Source organism: Pseudonaja textilis, chromosome 2, assembly GCF_049901715.1.
Source record: "Pseudonaja textilis isolate UNSWEBS1 chromosome 2, rPseTex1.2, whole genome shotgun sequence".
NCBI classification, from domain to species: domain Eukaryota; kingdom Metazoa; phylum Chordata; class Lepidosauria; order Squamata; family Elapidae; genus Pseudonaja; species Pseudonaja textilis.
This window is the reverse complement of record NC_141991.1, coordinates 147,801,644-147,817,954: the sequence shown is the minus strand read 5'-3', so window position 1 is coordinate 147,817,954 and position 16,311 is coordinate 147,801,644. Positions and strand designations below refer to the sequence as shown.

Sequence of the window (16,311 nt, the reverse complement as noted above, 5' to 3'; positions counted from 1 at the left end):
CACATCGTTTTATGCTGTCCTTCCAAGATTTGCTGCTGGCAAATTCAGTTCCTTGTTGGACTAGTCCTGAAAACCATTTTTAGTCACCATTTGCATTTTCTCTACAATGACAAGAGAATTAAGACTGTACTTTTCTTAATAATTCGCTCTTGCATCTTCTTGCAGTATTGGGACAACGTTTCAAGGGGTTGAAACTGAAAATGTGTGGTGGTGGTGGCATTTCAGTAAATGCCCCCACAATTGTAGCAGCAATACTGGGCTTGACAGGAGAAAGAACTACACTGTGGTTCTTGTAAGTTCTTTTGTGCCATTATATCCCACTAATGGTTTGAAAAAGGCATCAAATCTCCAAAAAACATCGATTATGGCTCAAGAGGGAGTGACCAAAAGAGTTCCCAAACTAACCAAGAATTCCTATCATTAACTTCTTTTCTCCCAAAATTGCAGGTCTATCATTTCTAATTAAAATTTATGGTGGATGATAATTATAACGATGTGTTCTGGTTATATTAATTGCAGCTAAAATCTTCATTTTCTTTTGGCTATGGAATGTATTTAATCTGAATGAAAACAATTGCTGGGAAAAGAATTAGGAAAAAAAAATACATCACCCAAGTGTGTAACTTTTAAGTTGTTCATGATTTATTGTCAGTTTGTAAGCAGAATTAGCATGCATTTTTCAGCTCCATCAACCTGTAGAATTATATATACTTGAGCACCTGCCTCCTTGGAAGATAGACATAATTTTGCATACATTTCACTGTTATATCATTCAATTTTAAGAACATTTTATTTACAAGTAGCTCTTGGTGCATACACTTATTCCATCACAGGTTTAAGTTTACTCAAAAACAAAACTCACTTTTGGATTGGATTTATTTTCAATCAGGTTGTTTAGGATTTAAATCTAAACATATAATTTATTATAATTTATTTAAATTTATATTCTTAGTGGGTATCATTTGAATCCAATCCTTGGCACTGTTCTCAGGCCACAAATTCTTATACACATTTAAACCAAAATCAAACATATCTAAAATCTGTTGTGTCATCTCAACTGCTGTGGTGATAAACTGTACTTAGCATATCACGTAAATCTAATAAATTAATGTTTTATTCTGTCAGTTATCACTAAAGTTGGAATGAGGCTGCATGATGGTCCCTAGATAGGCACCAACCAACTTCAGTAAAAAAGATGCAAATGAAAAAATAGCATGCTGCCTAGCAGAAATCCTCCAGAATCCATCTTATTTTTAAGAATATAATCTGGACTCTTGGAGAGTGTCAGGCCCTGTTGAAAGGTGTCAAAATGTCTTTCTTTCGAGGATTCTATTTTCCCACTGGGAGAGCTCCGGCGCAAGGATACGGACAACTGCCTGAAAGTTGGGTCTTTTTATTTTTCAGGAAGGCGGAGAACTGCGAGAAGTCTGCGTTCCTGGGCTAGGTAGCTTCTTATGGTAAGGTAAGCCCCTGGTTTTTTATACCCTTTTCTCCCTTTGTAAGTTGATTTTGTGTAAGTGTTTGTATTTGTGCCTAATGTTTCAAATCCTGTTTGAGTTTGTCTTTATTTCCGTCAGAGGGCAAACTCTGCGGGGTGCGGAAGGCAAACTCCACAGGGTGGCCAGATTGTATTACTGGTTTTCTGTAATCTCTTTTAGCTTTAAGATAGTTGTTCATATTTGTTCTGTGGCAATCTCCTGTCTGTCCCTTTTGTAATTTATATTTTGTGTGTTTGTCTGTTTGTTTTGCTTATTTGGTATGTCCTGTTTGTAAGGGTTTTCTAAATTATCTTTTGTTTCCTTTTCGTATTTGTCTAGTTTTCTTAATTACTTAGGCTTTTGTCTATAGGGATTCTTTAATATTTTTTATTTGATTCCTTTTCCTATGTAAGTTTGTTTTCTGGCTGACCTGATTTTCCCCTTGGGCTTTTCCTGTTTTTTGTGACACTACTGCCTTCATGAAATTCCCTTTCCACAGCCCAAAACCAGGAATGAAACATAGCAATTCTTCGTAGCTGAGTTTTTATTGTTTCACACCAATAGACAAAATCTTGCCAGGCTGAGGACCCAACTATGTGCATCTGCAATATACTTTGTGAACTACCGGTATTAGGGAATAGCTGTCTTTCCTATAATATCCAGACTAAGTGTCTCTTATTTCTCTGGAATGCATCCCCTGCTTCCTGTGGATGCATCTCACTAAATTCCATCATAGAGACCCAATAAAGTGTAGAAGTGAAGGTACTAGACTTGGACAGCTTTAAGTCTATTTTCATCCATTAAAGCTGAAAGGGTGCCTATAGGCTAGTCTCTCTCAGTTCATTCTACCCTGCAGTTAAGGGTCTTTATCAGGGTGACTCAAGTCAAAAAATGGGCAGGGTTTTTATTGCACTGTCATGTCCATCTTCTTGACTTTTTTTATTTTGTACCATGGATGCCCCTGCTGACGAGAAAGTGATGGAGAAAAATTGGAGGAGACAATGGCTAGGTATGCTGTGCTAAGCTCCTAAAAGTGGGATTTATGTTTAACAAATGCATACAAATTGACATTATTATAAAGTAAAAGTTAACTGAATAAACTGGATTAATCAAAGATCATCCTGAGCAAGATAGAAGTTGAAAGAAAAAATATATCATTTGTTTGACATCATAAATGGAAGTTTTGTGACATAGCCATCATTGCAGCCACTCTTGGAACAGTCCCTGCAAGTGCAACATGCTTTCAAATTTATAAATGTAACATCTGCTCCCAAAATATTGTGTCTTATCAGCTGGAATCCTGAACAGGAAATTCATTCTTCAGAAATGAAGTGAACCGAGTAATGATTTAAAACCATGTCTAGCAGCTGTGTGGCTAGAGATTTAACCATGGTTGCTCTCAGAGTATTGGTTGACTACATAAGTGATTGTTCTGTCTCACTTTTCTTCTTTCCCAAAAGATGAAAGAATACAAACTCACACAAACACAAGCAGGCAAGCTGGCTTGGACTTCACAGAGTTAATTCTTTGGAACTGATAACATCCTTGGCATTCCAACACCCTCTGCCTGCCAAGTCCGAACTGATAACAAATAAAAATCTACTCACAGAAAATTACAAGGCAGTCCACAAAAATCATTCACGAAGAAAATCTAAAGTAAGATTAAACTTTGCCCCGTACAAAGTTCCAGCCGAAAACACACCCACTTTTATCCCCTGTGGGGTGTGGCTCAATGACTCAGCTCACTCTCTGACCCTTCCACGCCTCCTATATTGCTGCTCACGTTTCTCACTACGACGCTGCTTAGGATCAAGCCAACACTCTTCCTCTTTACTCCCTGTCAGGGGCTGCTCCGATATGCCTTTCTCCTGATTAATCTCAGGCCATTCCTCCCGGTTGTGTGATGAAACCTGAGGCATTATCAGGGAGGAAGGCATTGCCAGAGAGGAAGGTCCTGGGGAGGAAGGCATTCCCAGTTCCTCCTCCTCATCTTCCAAATCTTCTTCCTCTGACGGCATAGGCTCGGGAATTGGGGCCACAACAGGTGATAGTGCCTTTTCACTTTTCTCTGCTTATTTTTTTTCAACAAAATAATTATCTAAACCTCCACATTTCTTTCAATTATACTGTTTAGTGTTACTTGATGTTTTATGTTACTACCTTATTCTACTGTACCAAAAGGAATTGGAAGTCAATGCTTTTCTTCTCTCCTTTACCCTACATTTCTCTCTCTTGCCCTTTTTATCCCCCCCTCCCATTATTTTCATTCTTCTTTATATCTACGGAGATTCTCAGTCATCCAGGTCATAGTTGTCCCAAAGGTGCTTCTTCAAGAGGCAATTGAACTTCCTTATTTTTCTTTGGAGATGTTTTGCTTCTCATCCAAGAAGCTTCTTCAGCTGATCTTGTTTGTTTTTATTTATTTTTAAATTTATTTTGCACTCATCTCCCCTGTAATGGGACACTAGGTGGCTGTTAATATATAGTTATGTAATATTAATAACATATACCCTTACCTGGCAGAATACATATGTTTTGCATCTGTTGGTTAATGAAACACAGAAAGAGAAGATGTTACATTGCTGCCAATGGCAGTTTTAGGATGACCAGATCAGGGCTACAAGAATCTGGAGTACTTCTAAATAGCTTCAAAGTATTAAAAACTCTTAACTCTTTGTTCCTATCTAGTGATTGACCAGAGATTTGCAGTCCAGAACCAGGAGACCTAGGCAGTGTACAACTTCAATCTGTAGTCTGGCCAAAGGACCCTGCATTCCTGCATGGAGACATGCACTGGCTGGCCTTGGAGATAATGGGCCTTTGATAAGAACCTTTGATAAGAACAAGGAGTCCTTTTATGCTTACTGGAATGTAACTTATTGCGTTCTTCGGAAGTTCCATTGTTGGTCCGTGTTTTAAGCGGGAATTCTGTGTGTTACTATTGGCTGAGCAGTCTGACAGCAAACTATAAAAGGGAGCTGTCAGATGGCATCAGCTGTTAGCCAGTTCAGCAACATATCGGCTGACGCGGGTAACCTGTTTCTTTGTTACAATAAACACTGATTATTCGTTAATGCATGCCTCAGCTCATTCTTAGAATAGACTACAATATTGGCGATGAGGATGGGATGCCTGTCTGAAAGCTGAGGAAGAACAGAGCCGGAGGTATTATTGTTCCTTTTGTTACCTCAGGAAAGACAAGATGTTGACCTCCCCATCATTTCTGTGTTTCCACCCAATGTCAGAGACTTGGGAATCATACATTAATCGTTTTGACTGTTTCTTAGATGCTGCTGATTTGACTGAGATTTCAAACCATAGGGAAAAAGCGTATTTCGGAAGCTTTTGTGGGGCTGCGGATTTTGATACTGCCACAGCATTGTTGGCGCCTCAGACTGTTAAAGCAGTTTCATGGGACGAATTACAAGAACTTTTAAGTCATCATTACTCGCCTAAACCATCTAGGATTGCGAGGCGGCACGCATTCAGGAGAAGAGTACAGGCTGAAGGAGAGACTATCAGAACCTACATGGCTGCCCTCCGAAAAGCGGCACTGCATTGTGGGTTCCGGGATCTCGAGGATCAATTGCTTGATCAATTAGTATGTGGTGTACGAGATCTCAGGCTTCAAAGGCGCTTGCTTGCCAAGGGCAATTTAACCCTTAAGATGGCTGTTGAGGAGTCTCAAGTGGCAGAAATGTCAATTCTCTTGCTGCTGAGATACAAGGCTCTAATAGCAATGCTACAAACAAACCAAGCACTGCCATGCATTACGATGAGTTTCCCTGATGAAAGTTCTGAAACCGACGAAGATGTAAATTGCCTCAGAGGCCAGCCCCCACCACAGCAAAAGAATTTGATTCCAGATAACAAAACTATGCAACCACAAACAACCTGTCTGAGTTGTGGTGGTAATCATTTAAGGTCCACACGCAGTTTTAGAAACGTAGTTTGTTTAAAATGCCCAAGAAAGGGACACATAGCTAGGGTTTGCAAATCTGGAAAAGACTTTAATTCACAATACCAGCCTCAAGTTAGATCACAAAAACAAAAAGAAGAATGTTTTACTATTATTAGGGCTTCTTACAATTCTAAGTCACCTAACAATTTTTCTAACCAGATTTACACTAACAAAATTCATGTAACTGTCTCCTTAGAAGGAAAGCAGTGTCCAGTGGAGATTGATATCAGCTCATCGCTATCCATTGTATCCTGGAGCATTTTAAAAAGGTTAGTTCCTGCCATCACAAAGAAACATCTCCAGCCATGCAAACTGTCCCTAAAAGACTACCAAGCGCAATCTATTCCAGTAATAGGCACAGGAAAATTTAGCATCCAATTTCAAAATTTTGAGAGACTACTTCGTCTCACAATAGTAGAAGGAACTCTACCAAGTCTATTAGGGTTAGACTGGTTTAAATCTTTGGGATTTACAGTATCTGGAATACATTCCATTGTCAATATGTAGGAACGCCAATCTCATTTACCTTGGACCTTAATATTGCATGCATCAGGTTAAAACCTAGAATAGTTCCTTTTCCATTAAGACCTAAAGTTGATGCAGAGTTGGATAAACTAATAGCCCAAGGGGTTCTAGAACCTACAGATTTTGCAAAATGGGAAATCCCTTATTGTGACACCTTTGAAGCGGGATGGTTCTATCAGGATTTGTGCTGATTATAAAAGTACCATAAATAAGGCCATGCAAACCAATGCATACCTAGTGCCCATAATTCAACATCTGTTGCACTCACTGGGAAAGGGATCTATTTTTGCAAAACTACATATGGCCCAAGCCTATCAACAGTTACCGGTTGATAATCTTACAGCGGAGGCACAGACTATTGTCACCCATCGTGGTGCTTTCAAATGTATAAGATTACAGTTTGGAATTTCAGTAGCACCAGGGTTATTCCAATGCCTGATAGAGAAACTACTTCAAGGCATTCCGGGGGTAGTGCCCTACTTTGATGACGTTCTTATTTCCGCATGCAACAAAGATGAACTTTTCAAACGTCTCAGAAGGGTCCTAACGTGTTTCAAATAAGCAGGTTTGAAACTGAAGAAAAACAAATGCAAATTTGCCGTCAAACAAGTAGATTTTTTGGGATATCACATAGATGCCAAAGGTATTCATCCCATTGAATCCAAGGTAAGAGCTATTAAGGATGCCCCTACACCATTCAACAAGGCTGAGCTGCAGGCATTTTGGGGGCTCCTAAATTTCTATAGCTCTTTTCTCTCTCATAACGCTTCAGTGGCAGAGCCGTTACACAGATTATTGGATGCGAATGCTTCTTGGACATGGGGACCCAAAGAGGACTTTTCCTTCAATGCTGTTAAAGGTCTGCTGTCATCCGATAGTGTGTTAATACAATTTGACAGGGATTTACCTTTGGTACTATGCTGATGATGATCAGGTATCGCTACTGTTATTTTATTTTATGTGCGGCCCAAACCAAATTTTCATCTTCTAATGTGGCCCAGGGAAGGTGAAAGGTTGGACACCCCTGCATTAGACCATTTGTTTGCAACTCATGGATTTCCAGATGTTCTATTTTTGGACAATGGTCCACAATTTGTATCAGCTAAGTTCGAATTGTTTCTAGCTAAGAAGGGGGTCCAGCACACTTTGATAGCCCCTTATCACCTGGCAGCGAATGGGCAAGCTATAAGGGCAGCCAAGGAGGTTTTAGGCAGAATCAAGGGTGAAGATTGGCACTCAAAATTAGCCACTTATTTACTATCACAACATATCATCCCCAGCTCAGTGACAAATTGTTCTCGAGCAGATGGGATGCTGATGGGAAGGAGGCTTAGGAATAATTTAGATAGGCTCCATCCAAGCTATTGTCCTTCAATTCCCTTAGATTCCTTTAGCCAGGTAAGGTCATTCCAGGTAAATGACCCTGTACATGCTAGGAATTTTGGGGGTAATCCTCTTTGTCTTCCACAGCAAGTGGTGGCTGTAACAGGCCCCAGGTCGTATAAAATTGGGTTACAGGATGGCAGAATATGGCATCGCCATATCGATCAATGGAGAGGTCGTTGGGGCTCATCCAAAAGTAACTCAGAGGGGAACGAACAAACAGAGAGAATGTGTTGTGGAGATGATGAACTGGAGTTCGAGACACCAGTGATGCACGTGCTGAAACAAACCTACCTGATGAAGAGTTCCTGCAAGATTCCGAGTCATCTTTGGCCAGTACCGCCAATTCTGGAGAGTTTGGTGACAGCCGATCCATTCCAACCAGCTGAAAAGACTGAACTGCGCAGGTCGGGGTGAGAGACAATGCCCCACCTACTTAAAAGATTATGCATGCTCCTAGCTGGGGGAAAGGAGTATTGCGTTCTTCGGAAGTTCCATTGTTGGTCTACATTTTAAATGGGAGTTCTGTGCGTTCCTATTGGCTGAGCAGTCTGACAGCAAACTATAAAAAGAAGCTGTCAGACGGCATCAGCTGTTACCAGTCAGCTAGCCAGTTTGACAACATATCGGCTGACACGGGTAACCTATTTCTTTGTTATAATAAACACTGATCATTTGTTAATGCCTGCCTCAGCTCATTCTTAGAATAGACTACAATATACTGGTAGCGAGGACAAATGGTTATCTCAAGGTAAGACTCTGGGATTGTTGGTGGGGTTGCTTTCTTATCCCTCCTCTGGGTGAGGAGAGGAAAAGTGCAATTGGAACCACAGAGAAATCTCAAAGAGTTACGTGTGTAACCTGTCTATGTCTAGATGGGGGAGAAATAGAAATCCATGTCCAAGATTAAGCTTTTAATGACTGCCCTACTGTATAAAATCTGGGATTTCCACTTCTGGTTTCTTATTTTTGTTTCTTAGTTTTGCTAGTTTGGTTCCACTGGGTTTATTTTTTCTTTCCTAATTTGTGCTTGAATATGAATTTCTTTTTCAGTGCTGCTGGTGCCTCTATGCAAGTAATGTGTAACAAAAGAACAGAAAAAGTGAAGAAGCAAAGATGTTAAACCAGGTAGGGTCACTTCACTTACAATGGTTTTTTATCTCCACCTACAAAGGACTTGGGGAGCCAAGTATAGTTACTTACAGGTATAGACACTTCTGCTGCTGAATACCAGGCATTCACGAAAACAGAACCTGGGGAGTCCTATGGGATCATGTCAGGAACAAGCAGAGACAAGGTCTGTTGAGGCCTGCCTAACATCTGATTCTGGATGCAGTGATACTACTCCAGACAGATCCAGTGAGCTCTTTGGGGGGTTCTTCTGGACTCACAACTGCTGCTCAACAAGGTGGCAATCATGGCTAGAAGAGTCTGCTCAACTTCATATTGTGTGCCAGTTTTGACTATTGCAATACTCTCAACATGGGGCCACTCTTGAAGAGTATCAGGAAGCTTCAGCTGGTGCAGAACCCAACTGCATGGGCAGTGCTTAGGCCCTCTAGGATGGCCCATGTTACATCACTATTCATCAAGCTGCTCTGGTTTGTCAGTTTGATTCTGGGTCCAGTTCAAGATGCTGGTTATTGCCTTTAAAGCCCTTCTTGGTATAGGTCCAGGCTATTTGAAGAACCATCTCATTCCAATGGGACTAGCCTGCCTACCTGTGCTGGCAGAAGAGGCATGCTATGGATCTGTCGGTCAAGGAAATTTCAAGTGGCTGAGTCCAACAGAAAGGCCTTTTCTGCACTGGCTTCCTCCCTCTGGAACATCATGCCACCCTGCACCCATTTTTTCCAACAGAGCTTGAAGACATGGTTCTCCCAACCAGTTTGATGGTTCAGTGGAGATGTGGCATTCTGGAAGTGGCTAATGATAACATCCCACATTCTCCCTTTGCACATTTTGCTCCCTTCCTCTCCATCTTGGTCTATTTATTTTTACCAAAAATTAAATTTAACACCTCTGTTTATATTTTAATGTTATGGCATTTTTATTGAATGACTGCAAACTACCTAGAGTTGCCTTTGGTGAGATGGGTGACATATACATTTAATTAAATGATTAAATAAAAATTTTAATACCTTTACGGACTTTATAGAACTTATTCACAAGGCAACCCATTGCCTTGATCTAGTGTTTTTCTTGAAGCTACCTGTCATCTAGGAAGAATTGTGTTGTTGCAACATGTTCCCATCTGCAGAGGTGGGGACGAGATTAAATTTATCACCTCTAAAGGCTGGTGAATCATGTTGGAGTCCAACATGTTCTAAAAAATGGTTTCTCAAACGTGACTGGCTATTTTATCAGTGACCTGATTGAAGAGCAGAATACTAAAGTCTCCTGGGTTAGTAATAGAGCCTATCAAGCTATGTAAGGAGCAGTGAATGATGACACATAAGAGCAAGAAGCTTTAGAGACCAATTTCAGAGGCAAATGTGATAAACAATTGAGACATTATCCTAAAATCTTGTGTGGTACAATCAGAAGAAGCTCCAAGTCACATCCTTGATCCCATCTGTGGAGAAATTCAAGGGTTTTTTTCAAGTTCTTGGGCAGATGATTTAGTTTTTAGAGGCTGCAGTCAGTATCCAAGTTCCTTCCGTACTTTGTTATGAATAAGCCAGGTCCATAGCTTCATGGACCAGATAACCTGCGTTTGTGCTGTGTTTGTTGTCATTTTGAACAATCACAACCTTAACAGAAATAGCCTGAGCCAATTCCATAGCTTGCCATTTGATAAAGTAGGTGAGATTCTTGGATATGTTTATATTCAAGATATATGTTTACAAGTACCAGTTTAGTCTGGTTCAGGAACCAGTCTAGAAACCAGGTGAGTTCTAGTCCCACCTTAGGCATGAAAGTCAGTTGGGTGATTTTGGGCCAGTCACCTACTCTCAACCCAAACCACCTCATAGGGTTGTTATGGAGAAAAGAAGAGGAAGGGGTATTAGGTATGTTTGCCACCTTGAATTATTTATAAAAAATAATCATAAAGTGGGATATAAATGTATGGTTAGGTCACTATTTGAATGTAGGATCCTTCCCCAGCTTGGCTTAGAAAGCCCATTAAAGACTTCCAATAATATGTCCTATCTACTATATCAAAGGTTGCCATGGGATTCTGAAGTATTAAAGGCCTAGACCAATGATCATTCAATTTATTATTCTTTCTTGCAGGTGGAATTTCCTACTAGCTTCTAGGGGTCATTGGTGAAGTCTATGATGAAGAAATCCATCTTTCAACAACTATGGGCTAGTGTTCACAGTTACCTAAGCTAATAGAAAAGATAGTAGCATTCCAGTTCTGGTAGCTTTTAGCTTAAACAAATTATCTTGATCCTTTTCAGACTATGTGTAAACTGGAAGTTAGCATGAAGATTCCTTTGTCATCCTAAAGGAGACTCTTCACTGGGAGGTAGATAAGTGTAACCTTCTGGATCCGTTGGTAGCTTTTTATATTACTGACTACAGTGTCTTCTTGAAATACACAGTTAAGGGAGTGGGAGGTATGAGGGGTTGCTTTTGGTTTTTCTGTCCTATTTCTATAGAGGTGATTTTTAAAAGTAATAACTGGGAGAATTCTGCACGTCACTGTTGCCCCTCGCACAATTGTACTGGAAGGACCAAAAAGGCTCTATCTTGTCTCTCATGTTGTAGAGTATGACTACAATTAAGACTAGAATTTCCATTTTAAGTCATTGTGGTTGCAAGTCATCATCTGACTGGACCCAATTTTGCAATAATGTTTACAATGGTCACAAGTCAAGTCACACCGTCATAACAGTGCAAATGCAAATTGTGATCACACAACTGCAAAATACTGCAACCAGTTATAAATAACAGATAACAGATAATCAGAGTTGGAAGGGACCTTGTAGGTCATCTAGTCCAACCCCCTACCCAAGCGGGAGACCCTACACCATTTCTGACAAATGGCAGTCCAATCTCTTCTTGAAAGTCTCAAGTGGTGGCGCTCCAAGCCACTGCTCTGCTGAAGTAGAATATATGACTGTAAAGATTAGACCTTTTTATTTGCCACGTGAATTTAACGCTGTCATCATATTGGTTGTTTATATTCCACCAGATGCAAAAGCTGATCTAGCTTTGAATTACTTGGGTGATGAAGTTAGTAATTTGCAAACTAAGTATCCAGATGCTGTATATATCATAGCAGGAGATTTCAATCATGTTGACTTGCGAGTTGTTCTTTCTAAATTTCATCAACATGTGAGATGTGCGACCAGGGGGTTGAATACTTTAGATAAAGTTTACACAAATATTGCACAGGGGTATAGGATTCTGCAGCTACCACATCTAGGTATGTCTGACCATTTATCTCTGGTTTTGGCTCCTGAGTATATTTCTAAGAGGAAGAAGGGGGGGGGGTAGTAAAGACAGTGAAATGTTGGCCTGAGGGGGCGATTACGCAGCTTCAAGATTGTTTTGAACGAACCAACTGGGACATCTTTGAACATCAAGATTTAGAGCATTATACAGCTGCAGTTTTGGGATATATGGCCCATTGCATTGATACTGTTAGGATGAACAAGTGTATTCGATCCTACCCAAACAAAAAACCATGGATGACTGGCACTGTTAGGTCCCTTTTGTACAAGAGAAATAAGGCACTTAAGTCTGGAGATGCCTCACTGTATAGTGTGGCTAGAGCAAATTTGAAGCGTGGTATTAAACAAACCAAGGCTGCATACAAGGGAAAGATAGAAGACTGGTTATCTAATAATAACCCGAGACAAGCTTGGCAGGGGATTCAGCAGCTAACCCATTTTAAAGCACAAAAGGCTAGTATGGGTGGAAAACATGAGTTGGTAGAGGAACTAAACACCTTTTATGCCCGGTTTGAGATGAATCAACTGGAAGTGGAGTTACCATTACCACTACCATTGTTGACTGAGCATTGTGCTCCTCTTGTTGTGAAGGAGCATGATGTTAGGTGTATAATGAAAGCGGTAAACTCTAGAAAAGCTGCAGGACCTGATAACATTCCCGGTTGTGTAGTAAAAGAACGTGCGGATCAGTTAGCCGGGGTTTTCAATCGTTCTTTGCTACAGTCTATTGTTCCAACTTGTCTGAAGGCTTCTATTATTGTTCCAGTACCCAAGAAGTCACCTGCAAATGCTTTAAATGACTACAGGCTGGTGGCATTGACTTCTGTGATAATGAAGTGCTTCGAGCAGTTAGTTCGGAAATATATTATTTCTTGCCTTCCTGTTACCTTTGACAATTATCAGTTTGCTTATAGAACAAACAGATCTACTGAGGATGCTGTCAATACTGTTCTTCATACTGCCCTATCTCATTTGGAGAAAAAAGGAACGTATGTCAGAATATTATTTGTTGATTTTAGTTCTGCTTTCAACACAATATTACCCCACAGATTGATGTCTAAGCTTAAAGATCTGAAGCTACCGGACTCTATATGTTGGTGGATTCTGAATTTTTTATCACATCGTTCACAAAGGGTTAGGATGAATGAACATATCTCTTCTGTGAAGATCCTCAATACTGGCACTCCTCAGGGCTGTGTATTGAGTCCACTTTTATTCACTATTTATACGTCTGATTGCACCTCTATTCATCTGAGTAATAAGATCGTTAAGTTTGCAGATGATATGTTGGTGGGGCTCATTTCTGATAATGATGAGTCTGCGTACAGGGATGAAGTTCATCAGCTGTCCCTCTGGTGCAAAGTAAACGATCTTATTTTTAATATAAATAAGACGAAGGAATTCATAGTGGATTACAGGAAGAGCAGTTCGGATATCCAGCCGTTGTACATCGATGGTGTTTTGGTAGAACAGGTGGCAGAATGTAAGTTTTTAGGTATCATCCTGAAACAAGATCTAACATGGGGGGCAAATACTTTAGCCCTAGAAAAAAAAGGCTCATCAACGACTGTATTTTTTAAAGACTTTTAAGATCACAACAATTGCCAGAGAGCCTGTTGGTTGCCTTTTATCAAAGCTCTTATAGAGAGCATTTTATCTTATTGCCTCTGTGTGTGGTTTAGGAGTTGTACAGAGGCAGAGAAAAGGGCACTCCAAAGAGTGATAAAAAGGGCACAAAAGATCAGCGGATGTTCTCTTCCCTCATTGGAGGATTTGTATAACATGGGATGTAGAAGGAAGATACAAAAGATCTTCACATCCAGGCCACTCGTTTGAGATCCTACCATCAGGAAGACGATATAGAGTGCTGAAAGCCAGGACAAGTAGATTTAAACATAGCTTTTACCCAAGTGCTGTGATCAGGTTAAATGCAGAGTTATGAATCTGGTGGTCTTAACATATATATATCCTGGTTGTACAGTTTTTAACTGTTATTTGTTTTAATTTGTTTTACATTGTTATTTGTATATGTCTTTTGGTGTTGTTCAGTTGTATGTTGTGAAAGAGCACCTTATTTCGTTGTTCTCAGGTTTCTGAGTACAATGACAATAAATTTATCTATCTATCTATCCCACATCTTCTGAGGGCAAACTGTTCCATTGGATGACTGTTCTCACTGTCAGAAAGTTTCTCCTTATTTCCAGGTTGAATCTCTCCTTGTTCAGTTTCCAACCATTATTGCAAGATAGTTGTCAAGCACCCAAAACTGTGGAATTTTAGGGGCAGGACTATGGTCATAGATTCAAATTTAGGTCCTAGCTGATTTTTTTCAGAGGCCATGACAATAAAGTCGAAAAAGAAAAAAAAAAGATGGCAAGCATGATGAAGTGAGGGGTCTCACTCTCCCTTGTCTTGGGTAAAAAGCCTGGAAGAGCAGAGGTGGGGCCACCTCTGGATTTCGGGAATAGGGGAACCTTATAACAGATGGTAGGTGCTCCTACAGACATGGCACTGTTCTGGGGCTCCAATAGATGACCTTGTTTAATTGCCACCTTGCAGTATATTGGAATAATAGAGCCTGAAATCAACAGATCTATAGGATATAGTTCCAAAGGACATGGTCCTTTGCAAAACCCTTGAAATTAGATGCAGTCAAACACTTCTTCCCGTAGGCACCCAAAATTTAAACAAACTACATTCCAGAAATAGAAGTGAAGGTTGTGCAACAAGATTACACTGAAAGAGAAATTGAGAAAAGACCTTCAGAAGTTTCCTGTTCTACTTACTGTAGATATGAGGAAGGTTGCTTTACAAGATTTCTCAGAGTTTGCAATATGGTTCCTTTTAAAATCTGAACTTTCCTTATAGAATTTGCTCTTTCTTTTCCAGGAGAAATACATTCACACCCCAAAACATCTTTGCCAGTTATTCACCTACTTTTCTATACAGCTTGAGCTATATAGCACTAAAAAAGGCAAAAAAACTATTTTACTAATTACTATTTTACTCAATTTTGCAGAAATACTACAAGACAATAATGATGTCCACTTAAAAATGAGGTTCATTCCTGAGAGAGAAGAAAATAATTAAGAATGAATAATATACAAAATAAATTCAATCCTAACTGTCTGGGCATCTAGCATTAATCTTCCTTTTGGGCACATAATTTAGGGACTATTCATTTCCTTTTGTAATCTTACTAAAGTTAAAATAAATTGAACTGAATAAACATTTTCTGTTCTATTGCTCTGAATAAAAGGAAGAACAAGACTGTACTCCATGAAATAACTGCACATACCTCTGTTATCATTAGAAGAATTTCAGAATGCAGTGGCAAGATGTTTTGAAACGGGAATTATAATCCGTTTCATGGATTATACAGTACTATGGGAAGCCTGTTGATTTAGTGTCTAAGGCACCAGGCTAGAAACAGGAGACCATGAATTCTAGTTTTGTCTGAGGCATGAAAGCTGGTTGGATGACTTTGGGTCAGTCACTCTCTTTCAGCCCAACCAACCTCACAGGGTTGTTGTTGTTGGGAAAAGAGGAGGAGGAAAGAGCTTGGTTATGTTCGCTGCCTGAGTTATCCATTAAAATAATAAAAGGGGGATATAAATAAATAAAATAAAATGGGATATTTTTAACCAAATTACCTTATTTAAGATACAATGACTGGGTTTATGTTTAGGGGCCCTCAAACTCTTCATCTCAGCAATCCCTTCATGAAGTTTCAAATTGCTTATTGGTCTCCAAACATTTATTTTAAGGAAATAATGTAATAACTACTACTTTAACTTATAGTACAATGAGTAATAATCATAACCGATAATCTCATCTGACCACTTTGGGGAACCCTGTGCTGGATCACAAGACATGATTCTAAACCATGCTATCTGGATTCACAAGCTAGAATAAGTACTGGGCAAACACTGTATTAGGCAGATGTGAAAGTAGCTTGATATTTAATCATCAGCAGATATACGAAAATACAAGTTTATAACATAAAAGATGGCTAAGTTTATACAACTGTAGCTGTTAAGCAAATCCAGCTTCTCCCATTGGCTATGCTCACTGGAAATCAATTGTGAAGATCGCAAATTGCAATCACCTGGTCTGACTGTTGTAAATGCATGGCCATTGCGAAGCACCCAATTTTTGATCAGGTGATGATGGGGAAGCTGTAACAATCACAAATGTGAGGAGCAGTTGTCACTTTCTTCAAATGTGAGGAGCACTGCCACTATAACTTCGAACATTTGCTAAATGAATGACATAATATACTTAGACTTCAGCAAGGCATTCGACAAAGTAGACCACAACCTACTTCTTGGTAAGCTAGAAAAAAGTGGGATAGAGAGCATCAGATGGATTTGTAATTGGCTGACAAACCAAACTCAACGAGTAGACCTTAATGGTACTACATTTAAATGGACTGAAGTAAGCAGTGGAGTATCACAACATTCCATCTTAGGCCCAGTACTCTTCAATATCTTCATAAACAACTTAGATGAGGGAATAGAAGTGGAACTTACTAAGCTGGCAGGAATAGCCAACACCC

At 39.7% G+C, this 16,311-nt stretch overlaps 1 long non-coding RNA gene across 1 annotated transcript; it reads left to right on the top strand.

Annotated features, from left to right (window-relative positions):
* Positions 1–3,406: 3,406 nt before the first annotated feature.
* On the top strand, positions 3,407–7,568 carry LOC148127158 (uncharacterized). Its single transcript, XR_015741993.1, has 3 exons — positions 3,407–3,522; positions 5,636–5,708; positions 7,435–7,568. It is a non-coding gene; the product is annotated as an uncharacterized LOC148127158 (long non-coding RNA).
* The last annotated feature ends 8,743 nt before the right edge of the window (positions 7,569–16,311 follow it).